This window comes from Magnolia sinica, chromosome 10 (genome assembly GCF_029962835.1).
Source record: "Magnolia sinica isolate HGM2019 chromosome 10, MsV1, whole genome shotgun sequence".
NCBI lineage: Eukaryota > Viridiplantae > Streptophyta > Magnoliopsida > Magnoliales > Magnoliaceae > Magnolia > Magnolia sinica.
The window spans coordinates 30,425,588-30,443,119 of record NC_080582.1 but is presented as its reverse complement, the minus strand read 5'-3'; the positions used below and the strand labels follow the sequence as shown (position 1 = coordinate 30,443,119).

The 17,532-nt window shown below is 36.9% G+C and overlaps 1 long non-coding RNA gene and 1 pseudogene across 1 annotated transcript; both read right to left on the bottom strand.

The window, feature by feature from the left end:
* Positions 1-8,336: 8,336 nt before the first annotated feature.
* On the bottom strand, positions 8,337-9,344 carry LOC131217475 (elongation factor 2-like; annotated as a pseudogene).
* Positions 9,345-9,735: 391 nt separating this feature from the next.
* Positions 9,736-10,728, bottom strand: LOC131257425 (uncharacterized). The gene is made up of 3 exons (XR_009177390.1): positions 10,600-10,728; positions 10,081-10,191; positions 9,736-9,932 (listed from the first exon to the last, which is right to left on the bottom strand). It is a non-coding gene; the product is annotated as an uncharacterized LOC131257425 (long non-coding RNA).
* Positions 10,729-17,532: the final 6,804 nt, after the last annotated feature.

Below are 17,532 nucleotides of genomic sequence, written 5' to 3'. Positions count from 1 at the left end.
ATGTATGATCAAAAGAGAAACGACATAAAAGAGAAGAAAGACATTGATGATCTTTGTTTTATGGAAGAAAGGGATAGGTTGGACGGCTAGCATCTTCCAATTTGGGAGATGTTGAGGATATGGTCCATTTGATGATGTGGGCAATCAGATTAATGGCTAGGATAATCCAACCATGCCTCACATGAATGAAATTGGTACGCAATGGAAAAGTTCCTTATTAATCAATCACTAATGGAAAACGAATGATGTTCTGACGTGGGTGGGGCTCACTACTTACTGAAGGACGAACCAGGTGTGTATAAAAAGTAAGTGGTGGGCCCTTGATTAGATCACCGAGCACTAAACACTGTTTGGATCGAGATGGTTCGATTATTTTTATGCATAAACAAATATTTCTTTTTTATCTGATGCCATTCCTGTTGGGTCCCATGCAGGCGGCCGGTTCCTCCACGAGTCCTTGCAGAGTACATGTGGGGCCCACCATTGTGTGTGTATGATATCCAACGCATACAGAAAGCTGTCCCATGATGAAAGCTGGATACCCCCAAAAATCAGGCTTATCCAACGATCATGTGGCCCTACATTAATTTGGAGAGTTTTGGTCGTCCATTGTTTTCTATGAAGTGGGACTCAGATTCGGTAGTGATCTCTCTAGAACCGACGTGTGTATTGTTTGTGCTATGTGAACCCCACCATAATGTATGCGTTTTATCTATGTTGTACATCCGTTTTGTCAGATTATTTTATCAATGATATACGTACATTTTTCCAGCTCATTTTAGAGCATGAGCCCAAAAATGAGGCAGATCTAAATGTCAGGTGGACCACACCATAGGAAATATTGGTGATTGAACACCCACCATCAAAAACTTTGTAGGCTCACTGTAGTGTTTATTTGCCATCCAACCTGTTGATTAGGTCACAGACCTAGATGAAGATAAAATACAAATATCAGCTTGATATAAAACTTTTGTGGTCCTTAGGAAGTTTTCACAGGTGGGCATTCAATCATCACTATTTCCTGTGGTGTGGTTCACATGAGATTTGGATCTGCCTCAATTTTTATTTTTTTTGGTTCAGAACCTAAAATGAACTAGAAAAATGGATGGCCGGAGTGGATGAACCAACCAGTACTGATGTCGGTGCTGGATGGTGCTCTACCTAATCCGAGTCCTATGATGTGGCCATTGTTTTGGAGGCTTTTCGACAGTTGTTTATTGTTTTTAGGTTTTACCTATCTAATAATCAGACATACCTGATTTGGATAACCATCATGGTGGGCTCACTTGATGCATCGGTTGGATGGCACAAACGCAGCACGGCCAGGCCATTATGCAATAGTGAGCAGAATAACAATCAGGTGAATAATAGGGCCAGGCCACATATGCAACAGTGAGTAGAGTAAAAATCAGGAGAATGACTTTTGACTCGCAGGTTAACAATATAAGGACTTGCAAAGGAATCGGCCTGGTTCTCATGGCCTATTTCAGCAGGCGCCGATTAGGTGAGGCAGGGTGTAGCAGCTTAGTGGATGAGGCCCACCTAGATGTATGTGTTATATATCCACACCGTCCATCCATTTTTTTTTAAGATCATTCTAGCATGTGGTCTAAAAAATGAGGTAGATTCAAATCTCAGGTGGATCACACCTTAGGTATTGAATTCCTACCATTAACAACTTCTTGGGAGCACAAAAGTTTTAGATCAATTAAACAACTATTTGTGTTTTACCTTCGTCAAGGTTCCTGTGATCTAATCAACAGGTTGGATGGCAAATAAACATTACGGTGGCCCGTGAAGTTTTTAATGGTAGGCATTCAATTACTAATGTTTCCATGTGCTGTAGTCCATTTTGAGATTAGGACCAATTCTTTTCTTTTTTTTTGTTTTGTTTTGTTTTTAATGGTAGGCATTCAATTACTAATGTTTCCATATGTGCTGTAGTCCATTTTGAGATTAGGACCAATTCTTTTTTTTTTTTTTTTGTTTTGTTTTGTTTTTAATGGTAGGCATTCAATTACTAATGTTTCCATGTGCAGTAGTCCATTTTGAGATTAGGACCAATTTTTCTTTTTTCTTCCTTTTTTTTTTTTTATTAAAAATATTTTTTACACACACACCATGCCTTGAAATGAGCCGGCATAACAGATGCACACTGTGAATGGACGCGGATTGCGTCTGCCTCACATGCCTCTAGCCACGGATGGACAGTCTTGTAGGTGACCCCACCATGATGTATCTGCTTATCCATGCTGTTCATCCCTTTTCTCATATCATTTTAAGGTATGAGCAAAAAGATAAAGAAAATCCCATGCTCAAGTGGACCACACCACAGATGACTCTTGCATTTAATGCAACTCAAGCTTATTATTTGGTGTGTTCCGCTTGAGCATTGGATCTGCCTCATTTTTGTGAACATATCTTAAAATGATACAAGAGAAATAATGGATGGCATGGATAAACAGATATATCATGGTGGGCTGGCCTACATAATTGCCCTTACATGGCTAGTGACGAGCAGGGTAGGACACAGTCCGCGTCCAAGATGTACCAAAACTTGAAAACGAAACAAACAAAGAAAACTATGGAGTTCTTTGGCCGCACCAACCTATGAAATATCATGAAAATTTCACTAAATTACATTGATTAGTCACAAAATATCATAATATTTGGTGAAACCAAACGAACACAAATGAGTGGGCGACTTTAAGTTTTAATGGTTAATCCAGTAGTCCGCAGGAGCACAAATGGGAGTCTGTGGACCCAATAATTTAGCAGTCCAATTCACAATCATAGCCTCACATGTCTAGGTGGGAAAGGAAAATATGAAAAGGGAAGTTCCAAAGATATTGGCTTGAATACATCCAGGCATGTTGCGATATTATGATACGTTGGGACTTTTATCCACTGGAATTCGGTTTTTCTCAATGATACAAACTGTCTACGTGAGTGGGATTTTCTTGGATGGGGGATGACAAAAAAAAATCTCTGGAATTGAATGATTTAATCCTTTGATTATACAAAGGTTTTCTTAACCATATATTTTCAAAACAAAAGAGTCACATTACAATGGGTTAAAATAATCCAATTTGAAAGATTACACATTCACTATCTAATGTGAGACTAATCATATAAACGGTTTGGATATTGGAACATGGCCATATTTAAAGCTTGAAAGTCATGACGTATCATATCACGATATATCAGGATATATTCAAGCAAATTTAAGTAGAAAATATCTTTCCTTTATTCTTACCTTTTGTTTCCTTTCAAGAACGGTTGGCATTTATAGATTCTTTTTTATTTGAGGAAAATGATGTTTTTCTAAAAATGTTATTTTCAGAAAACAGTGAGAAATGAAAAGCAAATTACTTTTCAATGAGATTTTTTTTTTTTTTTTTTTTGTAATTTTCATTTTTAAATTTGTTGTTTGGAAAAACTATGATACTCTTATAAAGTGTGACAATCCATATGCAGGCAATAAGAAACTGAACACATGGTGCACACGTTACCAAAGTTAAACTGTCCATATCTTGTGTCCGGATTTAGCTATCAAGTGATGCAATTAATCAGATGAAATTAATGGACAGCTGTAATGAAAACTAGCCAACCGTCTGGATTCAACAAATGGGATTCTATATTAATAAGGGCTACTTACTTTCAGTCAATTTTTGGTATTGGATGGCGACCTTTCTACAATAGTCAATTTGAACGTTCTAACTCGAGTTAAAGTCAGAAACATGTACAAATTTAGAGTACGATCGTTGCCGTATGTTGAGAAGGGAAAGAAGCGCATCAAAAGTTAGATCTAGCCAACTGTAAATGCACGTGGATACTCATTTGAAAGTGCATCTTAACATCTACTAGTACAAAAAAATACCCAAAAATATTATTGGATGTAATTAGTTAGCATGGAGTACTTCTAGATCTGATACAAACCAAGGCAGTTTGAAAGCTTGGCTTGGCTGGGATTGGTTTGAAAAAGCTTATTCAAGCTCATTTAAAAAAACAAACCAAGCTCAAATCGGGCAGTACTGGCTCAACTCAGCTCCAATCTTGGCTTGATTCAACTCAGTTTAATTGATTCAGCTCATAAATTGTATACACGCTACTTCCTGTGGTGTGATTTGCTTGAGATTTGGATATGATTCAATTTTGGGATCATGTCCTAAAATGATATGTAAAAACAGATGGACGGCATGGATAATACATATACATGACGACATCGATACATGAATGCACACTGTTTCTTGTGGTTTTGTCCACCTGAGATTTAGATATGATTCAATTTTAGATCATGTCTTAAAATGATATGTAAAATTGGATGGACGGTGTGTATAATACATATACATGACGGTGGGCCACAAAGTTTATTCAGTACACTAAAGAGGGATTTAAATTGGCTGGTGGGCCCAAATTTTTTTATATTCATTATTATTTTCTTACGAAGGATATTAAACTTTATGTTATTTTTAGTGTTGATACTTTTGTATTAGTTTTGTTAATTTTATTTTATATTGTTATCTTTGTATAAAATATTTCATAATTTGTATATTGTTTATTAAAAAAATTAATTAATTAATTTTTTTAAAAAAAATGAGTTGACCCTATTTGAACATAGCTCGGCTTGGATATTTGGATTAAACCAAACCAAGCTTAAGTTCATATAATTTGGACTAAACCAAGCTCAACCAGTAGGGATGTATATAAGATCAAAGCTTGGCTCATTTAAAGCTTGAACAGAGGGTGGCACATAAACAAGCTCAACCAAACTCGGGTCAAACTCGGTTAAGCTTGGCTTGTGTACAACTCTAAGTGGGCCAGGTCTGATTGAGTCAGTGCAATCAGCTTGTATCTTTACCTGGACAACAAATTGATTCAACTCACCCATGTCTCGGATTGACTTGCTGAGTAAACCTCAATTTAATAGAGTTAAACTCGAGTCAACTTAATCCGTGTGCATCCCGACCCAGCCAAGTAGTTACATGACAAAGTACATCAAATCAATTTGGTCAGGTCCTAGGCAAACTCGATGGTTTGGCAAAGTTTGGTCGGGTCGGCCTGAGTTTTAAGGTGTTCCATTTTCATGGTAGGAGGACTCTCTTGGATAGTCTACATGGCGACACGCATAACGGTGGGACAATTTACACTATTTATAGACTAACCTCCTTTGCAACTTTTCTAGAGGAACTGACCTCTTGAATTGGCTATTTAACATGTTTTTCTTTATGATACTTCCACTATGTATAAGGGGAGTAATGAAGGAAAAATATCATCATATGAATAGTTTTAAGAATTGCTCAAATTACTTATATTAAGGGGGCATTTGGATCTTAAATTACTTAAGTTAATTATGCCACAAGTAGCTTATTTTAGTTTCTACTTATTAAGAGGATAATCATATTTGGAAAACAACACACTTATCAGCTTCTCCTCTCGTTCATCTCTCCAGATGCGTCTCTTTAGCAACTTATGAAAAATAGAAAAGCTAAAAATAAATATAAAAATTTGAACCGATTAAGTAATTTTAAGTAAAAAATTTACTTATAGCAAATCATAAACCAAACTTAATGATCTGCAATAATTTACTTATCTACAATTGTAAGTATAAAAAGTAATTTATTTGGTGGTATCCAAACGGGGCCTAAATGACATGGGAATGGTTTTAAACCAACAAAAACTGAATTAGGTAATTTATAAGGTGAAGCCTGTAGTTAGGTGATGCTTTCTATTTAGGACATTTGCTTTTTCTATTATCAGATTGTCTTCAAACTATACATGGAATAAGGCTTTGATCGATCGAATACCCTAGTTGATCAATCAAATGAGTCTCGAATTATACAAATTGGTCTCTAGATAGTTTTAGATAGTCTTGATCAATCGAATTGTCAGTTTGATTGATTGACATAATAAAAAAAATACTTGTAAACTCTCTAGACAATTTTGAGTATGTTCGGTCTATTGAACATGTGATGCTCAATCGATCGAGGTCTGCTTGATCGATGTTGATCGATTGATGGTTTGATCGAAGACGCACGTAATTTTACGTAATTGCACGATTAGTTCCAATTACAGGTGTTATGCTATATATATATATGGGTGTAATTACAGGATTATGGTATTCTGATAAGGGCTTAAACACTTATAGGGTTTGGAGATGAGAAAATGTTAGTTTTCTGTATTATAAGTTTATTCATCTCTTGTATTTTTCGTTTTCATAGTGACCATTTTCGCTTTGTGCTGTGGGTTTTTTCTCGTAAAGGTTTTTCCACGTACAAATTTGTGTGTACTTATGCATGATTTATTTGTTTTTACTTATTGTCATGTGATCCGAATTTAGGGAATACTTTTACGGTCCCCCAATAAATGATATCAGAGCTAACATTGGGGATTCCAATTTAGATCGAGACATGACAACTAAGAGATTAAATGTATAGTATGAAACGGAGAAGTTCATCGGGAAAAACAACCTCTAACTATGGAAGATGAAGATGAGAGGCTTTCTACTAAACCCTACCCTAAAACTAAACCCTAAACCTAAAATCAAAATCCTAAAGTCCATCAAATGTATTAGTTTCATGGTTGATATAGAGATTTTTTTTTTTTTTTTTTAAAGAAAGAAAAAAAAAGAAAAAAAAAAAGAAGAGTGGACAGATCTAAAGTCCAATCACGTTATCCAAAATTTATAGATGCAACCTTCAATGATGAGTCATGGACAAAAAAATAAGTCAATCCATAACTTAGGTGGGCTACACCACATGCAATGGTTAAGAGTAGGTTTAAAGCCTTCCATATTGTACATAGGGCTAAGCTGTCGTTTTGACATATATCGCATGCATTGTGTGGGAACCACTTGTATGAGGGTTCATACCAAATTTTAGGCCATTCCAAATCTCAGGTAGGCCTCGCCAAGTGCTTTTAGATATTTTAGGCATGAATTTTCATGTTTTCAGATGGTATAGCCTACTTAAGTTTCTAATGCTGCTGATTTTTAGCACCCTAGAACCCTAATATTGTATGTATAATTTAAGGTTGCATCTATCCATTTGTGCATGCCTAAACTAGATAGATTACGTGAAATTTAAAATATTGTATACATTACATGAAATCGAATAGTTGATAGATTACATGAATTCCAAAGTAGTGTACAAATTACAATGAAATCTAAAATAATGTATATATTAAACGAAATCCAAAATAATGGACAAATTACATGAAATCCAAAAGTGGATAGATTACATGAAATCTAAAAGTAGAGAGATTATATGAAATCCAAAAGTGGAGAGATTACATGAACTCCAAAATAGTGTACTTATTACATGAAATCAAAAATAATGTACAAATTACATGAAATCCAAAATAGTGGACAAATTAAATGAAATCCATCCAAAAGTAGACATATTAAATGAAATCCAAATTAGTGTATAGATTATATGAACTCCAAAATAGTGTACAAATTACACGAAATTCAAAATAAAGTGTATATTTCATGAAATCCAACAGTGAATAGATTACATGAAATCCAAATTAATGTACAGATTACATGAAATTCAAAATAGGATAAATATTACTTGAAATTTAAAATAGTGGACAAATTACATATATAATTAAACAATGCTTCAAACTTCTAGCAACAATAAACAAGTTAATTTAACATCACAATGCACTACCAAAAAAAGGGGCAAAGGCTACGGATAAAATCCGTAGCCATAGACCTATGGCTACGGTTTTAGTCCGTAGCTAGTCCGTAATATGACCGTCGTCGTAGGTGCCATAACAATAGGTCTGGAACCTATGGCTACGGATTTAATCCGTAGCTATAGGTTAAATAGCTACAGATATAATCCGTAGCAATTATATCTGTTGCAAAAACTTCAAACAGCTACGGATATTATTTGTAGCTGAAAGTCCGTAGCAATAAGCCAAAATTGAAAAGGCTACACCTATCTGATTAGTCGTTACGGATTTAATCCGTAGCTATAGGTTAAATAGCTACAGATATAATCCGTAGCAATTATATCTGTAGCAAAAACTTCAAACTGCTACGGATATTATTTGTAGCTGAAAGTCCGTAGCAATATGCCAAAATTGAAAAGGCTACACCTGTCTGATTAGTGGCTACGGTCAATATCCGTAGCTATTTTGTACATTGAAATATTAAATCATTTGTTCATTCAATTACCACCTGTACAATCATTCATTCATTCAATTACAATCATTCATTCATTCAATTACAATTACAATCCTTCATTCATTCAATTACAATTACAATCAATTACAGTTACAATTACAATCAATTACAGTTACAATTACAATAATGCTGAAAATACAAATCTTTAGCATATGCCCCGCATGTTTTCTTTAGCCAATCCTCCTTCCTTTGATGCCCATTGGAACCCAGCCACAATAGAATCCTTGATTTCATTCAGGTACTGAACTCCCTTGTACATGTCAACAACCATATTTGGGCCAGTAGTTTCGAGTCCAAAACACCAGATCTACTTGGCAAGATCCTTGTCCCACCCGAATTCTTCAGATAGGATCTTTGAGAGGGCTTTTGGGTCATCCCTAGGGCCGATACGCCCCTTGTCGATGGCTCAGCAAGCCCATCTTCCAAGGGACGGGCCTCCGTGTAGACACGATTGTGCTTGGTAGGGGACTTGCTCATTATAGTCCTGACTGACTTCTCAAGCACTGTCTCACGGAAAAAGACAACAGGATTTGAAACAAGAATCTCAGCCCCACCCATGAAATCTTCCTGCAAGTCCTTCAAGCAAATCTCGAGGTGGAGCTCTCCACAGATTTCTGCCCCAAAAAGCCCTTAAGAAATCCAGATTTAGGACATACCCCACAAACCTCTGCCCAAAACACCTGCTTTTTTAAATGTAGTAAATAACTCAAAGATTCCATGTAGACCAAAACCCATGCATGCAGGTTAGAATTATTCACTGGGTGAACCATAACCTATGAACACAAACAACAAATATGATAAAAGCATTTCCCACATTTTTGCAGCATTGGACCCACATTGTTGGCATCAGTGTCTTCTCATTTCTACTCCACACCAAAGCTCTCATTTCCCAGGTTAGAATATTTTCAGAAAGCACAAGTTCACCAACAAGAGGAGAAACAGTCAACTCATGAACTGACAAACCTTGCAGTTTTGGAATCCTGAGTTGCATTCGTGAATCCATCAATTGCTAAGTTCAAAAAACACAACCCATAACCAAAAGGAGCATTTGGATGATACTCCACCAGCAACAAGGAGAGTACATACATGCTCACCTGTCTAGCAATTCTACTGGTTGAATCAAGGGTCCTTGCTTGCACATCTGCTGCTCCATATAGAAATACAGGGATGGCATGATTTGTATCAAGGAACATTAGCAAGTGGAATAAAAAGTTTGAAGAACTGTCTAGGAAAACAAGATTTAGAACAGCTCATCCTAGCCTCATCCCACCACTAATCTTTGTATTAAGGAACAGATTTTCCATTTTCACACCAATACTCCCTGGTCAGTCACTAATCTTTGTTTGAATTTCTTTTTCTTTATTTATTTACATCACCATCATCATCATCCTAGCCTCATCCCTCCACAGAAATAACAGGAAAATAGATGAAATACCCCAAGCTTAATTATGAACTCCGTAATGTTGACATCGGGTGCAAGAACGAGCTATCATGAGGTGGGTCTAATTACACAGTTGCTCAAGCCTAAAATCAGGTTGGTCAGCTCATTAGGTGCATCAAAATGTTAGAAACAGGTAGTCTTCTTGGGAATATATAGGCTTAGAGAAAAGAAACTCAAGGCTGGAGATTTTCTAGCCTTGAAGAGGTGAGGCTTACAAAGTTGAGCAAGAATACCAATGGCTACCAGAAAACATCCACCAGCAAATGTAATAGATAGCATTCGTAACGATGAAGAGCTCCTCTACCATAAAATAAAACAGCCATCTAAAGATTAAATGCTAATGTTAAGAATGCATATTTTTTCAATGTCATTATACAGGTTCCACTCATCACTCAATGCTCAGACCTTAAGAAGAAGAAGAAGAAGAAGAAGAAGGGAACTTCAATACCTTACTCTTTGATAATTTTGAAATTTCTGAAACCAACCCAGATGAGAGCTGTTTGTTAGGGAGGGTGTACAGATCTTCATAATATAAATCCAGAATTTTAGCCAATCCAACCTACAAAAATCATGAGTTAGCATTAAATCCAACAAACAACACATTAAGCTTTCATGAGACTTCAATCTTTTGAAATAGCATTTTATTTGCAAAAAACTATGCAAAAGTTTATAAACTGAGCTGAAGTCTCTCATCAACACTTGTTCAAAATTCACAACATGATGCACAGAAAGTGCAACAAATTTCCACCTTTGACCACTAAAAAGACAATGCTAGAATTCTTTTTTATAAGTTTAAAAAAAATGCCAACATTCTCTTGAATAGTTGCACAGCGCATGAAGCAAAGCAACAACAGACTTAGGTGTGGGAGTCGGGAAGTGTCTACTTCAAAATGTTATCAAGTAACAGCATCTAGGAAGTGGGAGCAGGAGCAGGAATTTGAAGCATGACTCAAAGTGGGAAGAGCACCTGGTTAGAACTCAGAAGAATCGTGCAACTAAGCCCTCTTCAAATAGTTACAATTTAAACAATCCAATGCCCTGTAAGACGACACATCTTAAACACCGCTGGAATGCAAGTAACAAAAATTTTGATATGGAGCCAGCATCATTTGATTCATTAACACAACCTTGAGTTTAATTCTAGAACTCAAAAGAACGTATAAAACATGCAAAGCAAACTATTGTGATATAGCACATCATCGTATGTAATGGGCCAGACTCCATTTAAAATGGTGGTGACTACTCCTCACGTGGCACTAATGCAAAACTATCCAGACCACGAGCCCCACTGTGTGGAGCATGTCAATTATGCAGATCAATCAGCCAGCATATGCTCCACATATGTAGTTGAGAGGATTTGTGGTGTACGACGCATGATGCTGCCATCTTTAAATCATGATAGACGGCATTGGGAAGATCTGTTCTATTTTCCATCTAGGGAAAAATATCTACAACTCAAATAATTTCTATACATAGTAGCATTCAAGGAATAAAGCCATATACACACAAGTGGGCCCCAATGTAACACTCATGGAATAAAGCTTATTCTACAAACCCACACACTAAATTCTGATAATGACTGCCTCTTACTCTTAGAAATGTTGCAGGGAAAAAGAAGGTGAAAAATGGCATGGAACCAATCATGGTAGTTTATAAGAATGTAACAGACAGGTATATTCCCCCACACACAAATTTATAAGAATGTTGTCTGCTAGTTTGACCTACTGAAAGTCAATCAAAGAGGACCTACTCAAATGCATATAAGGAATGCTTTGATATATTATGGCCCATGACATTGAAATACAACAGAAAGAAGATGAAGAAAGAAATATATATGTCTATGTATATATTTTCACCTTTTTCTATTTTTCTCTCAAAATGATTGATTTCACTTCAATCTATTAAATATCACTCAAATCTTGTGTTTTGATCCAAAATAAGTCTAGATCCAGTATAAATTTAGTTTTTAAGCTTCCTCCACGGTTGATTGAAGAAACAACTACATACAAAAACTAATGTTGGAAAATTTTGAAATGGCTCCTTTATGGCTGTATAAGCCCTGTATCAGTGTCAATGTGGGGTGTATCAGCCTAAATCAACTGATATGGGCTGATTCAGCCCTTTTTCTCTGGCACAACCCTCTATCACTTAACAGGGTGGCTTATGATATTGCCGAAACCAATTTTCAAAACCACGAGCAACTTACCTATGAAAAGGGGAAATGAAGTCAAGCAGCTGCATGTTAACATTTTAGAACATAAACACTAAAACCTTAAAACCTGGTCAGTTACAGAGATAACTACTTAGTGAAAAAAAAGGTACTGAATCTGACCAACCTTGAACTTACAACTTCTACTTAGAAACCAAACACCCTAACCACTAGGCTAACAACAGATTAGTTGTTAAATTGCCTCTTTTTTTTAATTATTAGAAAGAGGCAGATTTTGGGCCAAAACAGTCCAAGAGGGCCCAACCTAGGACCGGTAGTCAAACCAAGCCAACCACAAGAATGGGTTAAGTACTGGTTTTACAATTAATGCAAGTAGTTAGAATCTACTCAATAGATTGATGCATGTAGTTGTAATCTACTCAGTACAACCACGGAAATATATAGCAATGTTAAACAGTTGTCTTTCTTTTAACTAGGAAAGCAATGCCAAAAAGGTGCCATGGTGAATAAATAGTAATAACCGTAAGGCGTGGTCCATCGTACTCAAATCTTACTAAGAAAGGTAAAATATAATCATGGTTAAAGCATGCACAGAACTTCGAGACTAAATGCTCAATGGAAATAGAGTCTTAAGAGTTTTGTAGAAGTACAATTTAAAAATCAAATATGGCCAAGCACCTCCAAAAGGCTACAACAGATAAGCTCATTCATGAGTAGCAATCATGCTAACTTTAGAGGCTATAAAACCACTCCTTGGCCAGTGGTTCACACAAAGCTTACAACAATGAGTTTGATTTTTTTGTGAACTGCGAAGGGAATACTTCACAAAGCAACTTATAGCTTCTCAGCATTGGGGGGGAAAAATACAATACAACTATATATAACACACACATTGAAAAAAATAAAATAAAAAAGTACAACTACCATCATTAACGAGGGAAGGAACATCAAAAGGCAATATATTTGACAAAGAATGATAGCTAAAACTTGAAAACAATCACAAGAAATTTCCATTGGCACCTTATCAACATTGTCCCTAGCAAATTGAAAACATGCACAACTGTTAGAGAAGTTAATGAGACGAATGAACCCATTACTGGTATAACACGAAATTCCAAGCAAACATTTTGAAGGGCGCTACCTAATGAATAGCCTAAACCACATACCTATGCCACATTGGCATCTGTGTGAACCACTGAAAAAACACTCAATCCTATTCGTGAGAATATTGTTCAACATTTCTCGCTCTTAAAACTTACCTTAGCAACAATCCCGAGAAAGAAGATGGCATGCCATACAGTCATATCATGGCAACATTACATGCACATCAGCAAATTGACATGAAATACCTGAATGTAAAACCAATACATGATATCAAAATAAGTGCAATGACAGACATAAAGGAAATGTGTACAATTATGGACTAGAGAGTGTAATGCACCTGCTAGGCATTTAATAAGATAAAACAATCAACATAAGAACTACAAAACATAGATTGATCAAGGAACTGTATCACCCATACATGTGCTTCATGAATCCTTATAAAATTCCCACTAGCCTTTGCCTCTGCTAATTTCCCCTTCCAGACCTTATTAAGACCTTTGTATTCATACCTTCTATCTTGGAAACTGAAATTACAAAGCATAGTAAATACCATTTAGTTTGGACGAAGTATCCAGACATACCATGTGAAGCCGTAAACATGCCCACTAGTGAATTGAACAAGCTGGAATTTGACTAGTTGGTCTTTATTTCTCAAATTAGCTATGAAAGCCATTCAGAGGAACCCCTTTTAGAATGAATTTTTCAAAGCTTGACAAAGAATAAGATATATATATATATTTACTATGACAAGGCAGGAATGTTTCAAAAGCAAATGCCAAGGACCCTGCAAACTAGTAACCTGACCAATGTTGGTGAAAAGAACAAGAAAAAATGAAGAGGACAAATGTCAACTTATTTAAGATCATTTAACTTATAACATATTTCCATATTGTTTCAAGTTCATCATGAGTTCTTTTACAAAGGGCTTAAGCTCATAATACATTTTTTCCAACCTGGTTCTCAGTAGGATTTGGAAGTATGGTAATTGTGGCAGATGTTCCTCTATGATCTCTTGCAGCCCACAAACTTCCTTAATCTCATGGTATAGACGGTCCTACAACAACAATTGCAATCAGAAACATATAAAATTGAAAAGGTAAAGATGAATAGATGATTGAATCTACTGAGAGAGCTACCTGATTCTTAGGATTTTTCGCAAGTTCATACATAGCCCATTTTGTTGTTACCAGAGTGGTATCCAATGTTTCAATGATTGCTTCCCAGACCAAAATGTTGGCTTGGAATTTCGTGTATGGGCTGTTCATGTTTACACCATCAGTTCTTTTAGAAAGCCCATTCGTGTATGGGAAACATTTGGTCTGTTCAGCATCATGTATGAAGCCTTTTTTTAAAGCCAAAATTCCTCATATATTCCAAAAGTAACATTATACATTATAGGAACTTTCCTTGCATTTGAACAATCTGTAAAGAGAGAGACAGACGGTTGATCTTTGCCCCCTTTCTCTCCCTTGAAAGAAACCAAAAAGAACAAAACCAACACAGTAATAAAACAGAGAGAGGGAGAGAGATTAGCTGTATGCTTTTGGATTAGGCAGCAGATACAAAACCACATGAGAGAGCCATCAGCAGCACAACTGCCTCTTCTTCCTCTGCTAGCTTCCTCTTTCTCTGCATCTGCAACAACTTTTTTTTTTTGACAAGAAATCCATATATAGTAATATTAGAATGTCTCATATATGCAAACAGAAGAATCTACGGCATCTTATTCCTATTCACAGCCCTATTGAAATCCAGATCTCCCTCCTACAGAGAAAACGAAGGATCTTCTGCAGAATCTACAATGAAAATCACAAAAAATCCTCTGACTCCTTAAAGAAATACAATCCAAACACATGCTGTAAAAAATCTAGAACAAACGCATGTAAATATATGTAACTCGCCGTTGCAGTCGATATAATCGTCCCTACGTAAGATCAGGGAAAAACCTTCATTGGGATTTTTGATCCATCTCAGAGAGAGAGAGAGAGAGAGAGAGAGAGAGAGAGAGAGACTAACTGTTCCTCTTCTCCTTCTCCTTCTCCTTCTTCTTCTCCTTCTTGTAGCGAAAGGGGGTTTTGAAAGCCCTAGCAAGGGAGACAGAGAGGTTGGGAAACAAATAGGGAAATGGGGCTGAGAGATAGAGAGAGGGTGAGGGAGCGTGAGAGATCAAGAGAGGGCTGAGTGCGAGAGAGAGAGAGAGAGAGAGAGGGCGAGGGAGGGTGAGTGGCGGGCCGGCGAGAGAGAGAAATAGGGATTTACTTATGTGAAATGGGGTGCGCGGGAAAGGTGCGCGGGAGGGGTCCGCGGACGGGATTTTAGGGGTGATTTATTTTAGGACTTGTGGGGCCCACCATTGTGTATGTTAATTATCCACTCCATCCATTCATTTTAACGGCTCATTTTTAGGATTTATCCAAAAAATGAGTCAGATCTAAGATTTACGTGGACCACACCACATTAATGATATAAATTTATTTTTTTCATTCTTTCTCATGGTGCGGTCCACTTAGACTTTTGATCTTTTTATTTATTGGGCTCATGCACTGAAATAATATTTCAAAATTGATGGACTGATTAGATAAAATAAATATATTGCAATGGGCCCCATGGAACCCCTTAAGCATCGTCCGTCTCTAATAAGGTCATATGGGGAGGGATGTTTTAGCTACAGATTAAGTTAGTTTTAGCTACGGATTAAATCCGTAGCTGTTTAGCTACAGATTAAAGCCGTAGCTATAGACCTATATAGTCTGTAGCTTTTGCTCATTTTTTTGGTAGTGATGGGACCCACAGTAGACCCCACATATATTATAGTAGGTCTCACCTCTTAGGATTAGGCCTTACCGTGATACAGAGAGTACCAAGAGAGGGAGTGAGTCGAGAGGGAGATAATACTGATAAAGCGCCAAGAGAGCTTTGAGATAGAGATAGAGAGAGGGGGGGAGGGTTAGGGTTCGATCGAGAGAGAGAGAGAGAGAGAGAGAGAGAGAGAGAGAGAGAGAGAGCCAGGTGGGGCTAGGGTTAGGGTTAGTGTTCGAAGGGAGGGAGATGGAGAGGGAGAGAGGGCAAGAGGCAGAAACGAGGGCTTCTGGTCCGAAATTTGTTACACCCAATTAAAAACATTTCCCGCATTTCACGTACTATCAAACCACACCTAACCATGCATCCTTATAGGGGATGGGCTGGCAAGTAACTGATAGCTACATGGGATAGAATGTGCATAAAATCCACATTATCCATGCTGCCTTAATTTTCACCCAGGAAATCAAATTTTTGGGTTAAGATCAAAACTCAATTAGGCCATGCCATAAGAACTAAGACCTATAAGAGATGATATGGGACACTCACCATTAGTAGTTTACGTATCCCACCTTGGTTTATATGTCATCCAATTCATTTACATGGCACTTATCACCACGAGGAAAGTACGATCCGATCATGCTATTAAGAAACCTAGGCGGACCACACCACTTGAATTTAAAGTTTTTTAAAGCAATTTTAGAAGGACGTGGTGCCCAACATAGCCAGCTAGGTGGTGTCAAATCTCTACAAGCTTTACCATGATGTATGTGGTCTATCCATTTTTCCCCATTTTTTCAGCTCATTTTAGAGCATGAGTCAAAAAAATTGAGGCAAATCCAAAGCTCAGGAGGACCACACCACAAGAAATAGTGATGATTGAACACTAACCTAACCATTGAAAACTTCTTTGGGCCCCATCACAATGTTTATTTGCCATCCAAATTGTTCATAAATTCACATAATCACAAATGAATGGAAAACACAAATATCAGCTGGATCCAAAACTTCTGTGGTCCCTTGGAAGTTTTCCAGTGGAAGCATTCAATTCTCACTGTTTCATGTGGTGTGGTTCACTTGAGCTTTGAATCTGCCTCATTTTTAGAATCATGCCTTAAAAAGAGCTAATAAAATGGATAGATAAAACACATACATCATGGTGGGACCCGCAGAGCTTTGGCACTTGCTAGTTAGGTGTTGTTGGATTCACTAGCCCGACGGCGTGCGATTTTAAGTTGTATTGTATGGTGAGGCCCAATAAAGTCTTGCATTAGTGTGATATATATTCAAGATCAAGGCCTGACATTAGGTGGTGGACGTGGTTGAAAACAATCAGCCATGCCCCTTGCGAATATGCTTGGTAAGGCAACGTTTCATCCAGTTCCCGAAAGAAGGTATTTTAAAAATCTCAAGGCAAAAATATATTTAAATATTAAATAATAAGTGGACAACTGTAACTACTTAATTAAAAAATAAATAAAATTGTTTGGCTAAAAATATTTCAATCCTAAAAACTAAGAAAAAAAAAAATAGAAAACATAGAAGCATAGGTCCTGCTCATGCGTGAGTGGTAGACTCGTGAGAGTTTCAACACCTATTCATGGGTTCGAGTACCCATTGTGGTGGTGTGAGTGCCCGACAATCTAAACCGTTCACCTCGTTGGTGCAAATCATGGATAGTCCATGGCGCAAAGTCTCCATCCCGATAATCCTAGCCATCCAATTGGTAGGCTTTGTCGTTAATGTGGACCATTATACCTTCTTATCTGTCTATTCGTAAACCAGTACTATTGCATGCATTTATCATATGATAAGGATCATTAGATG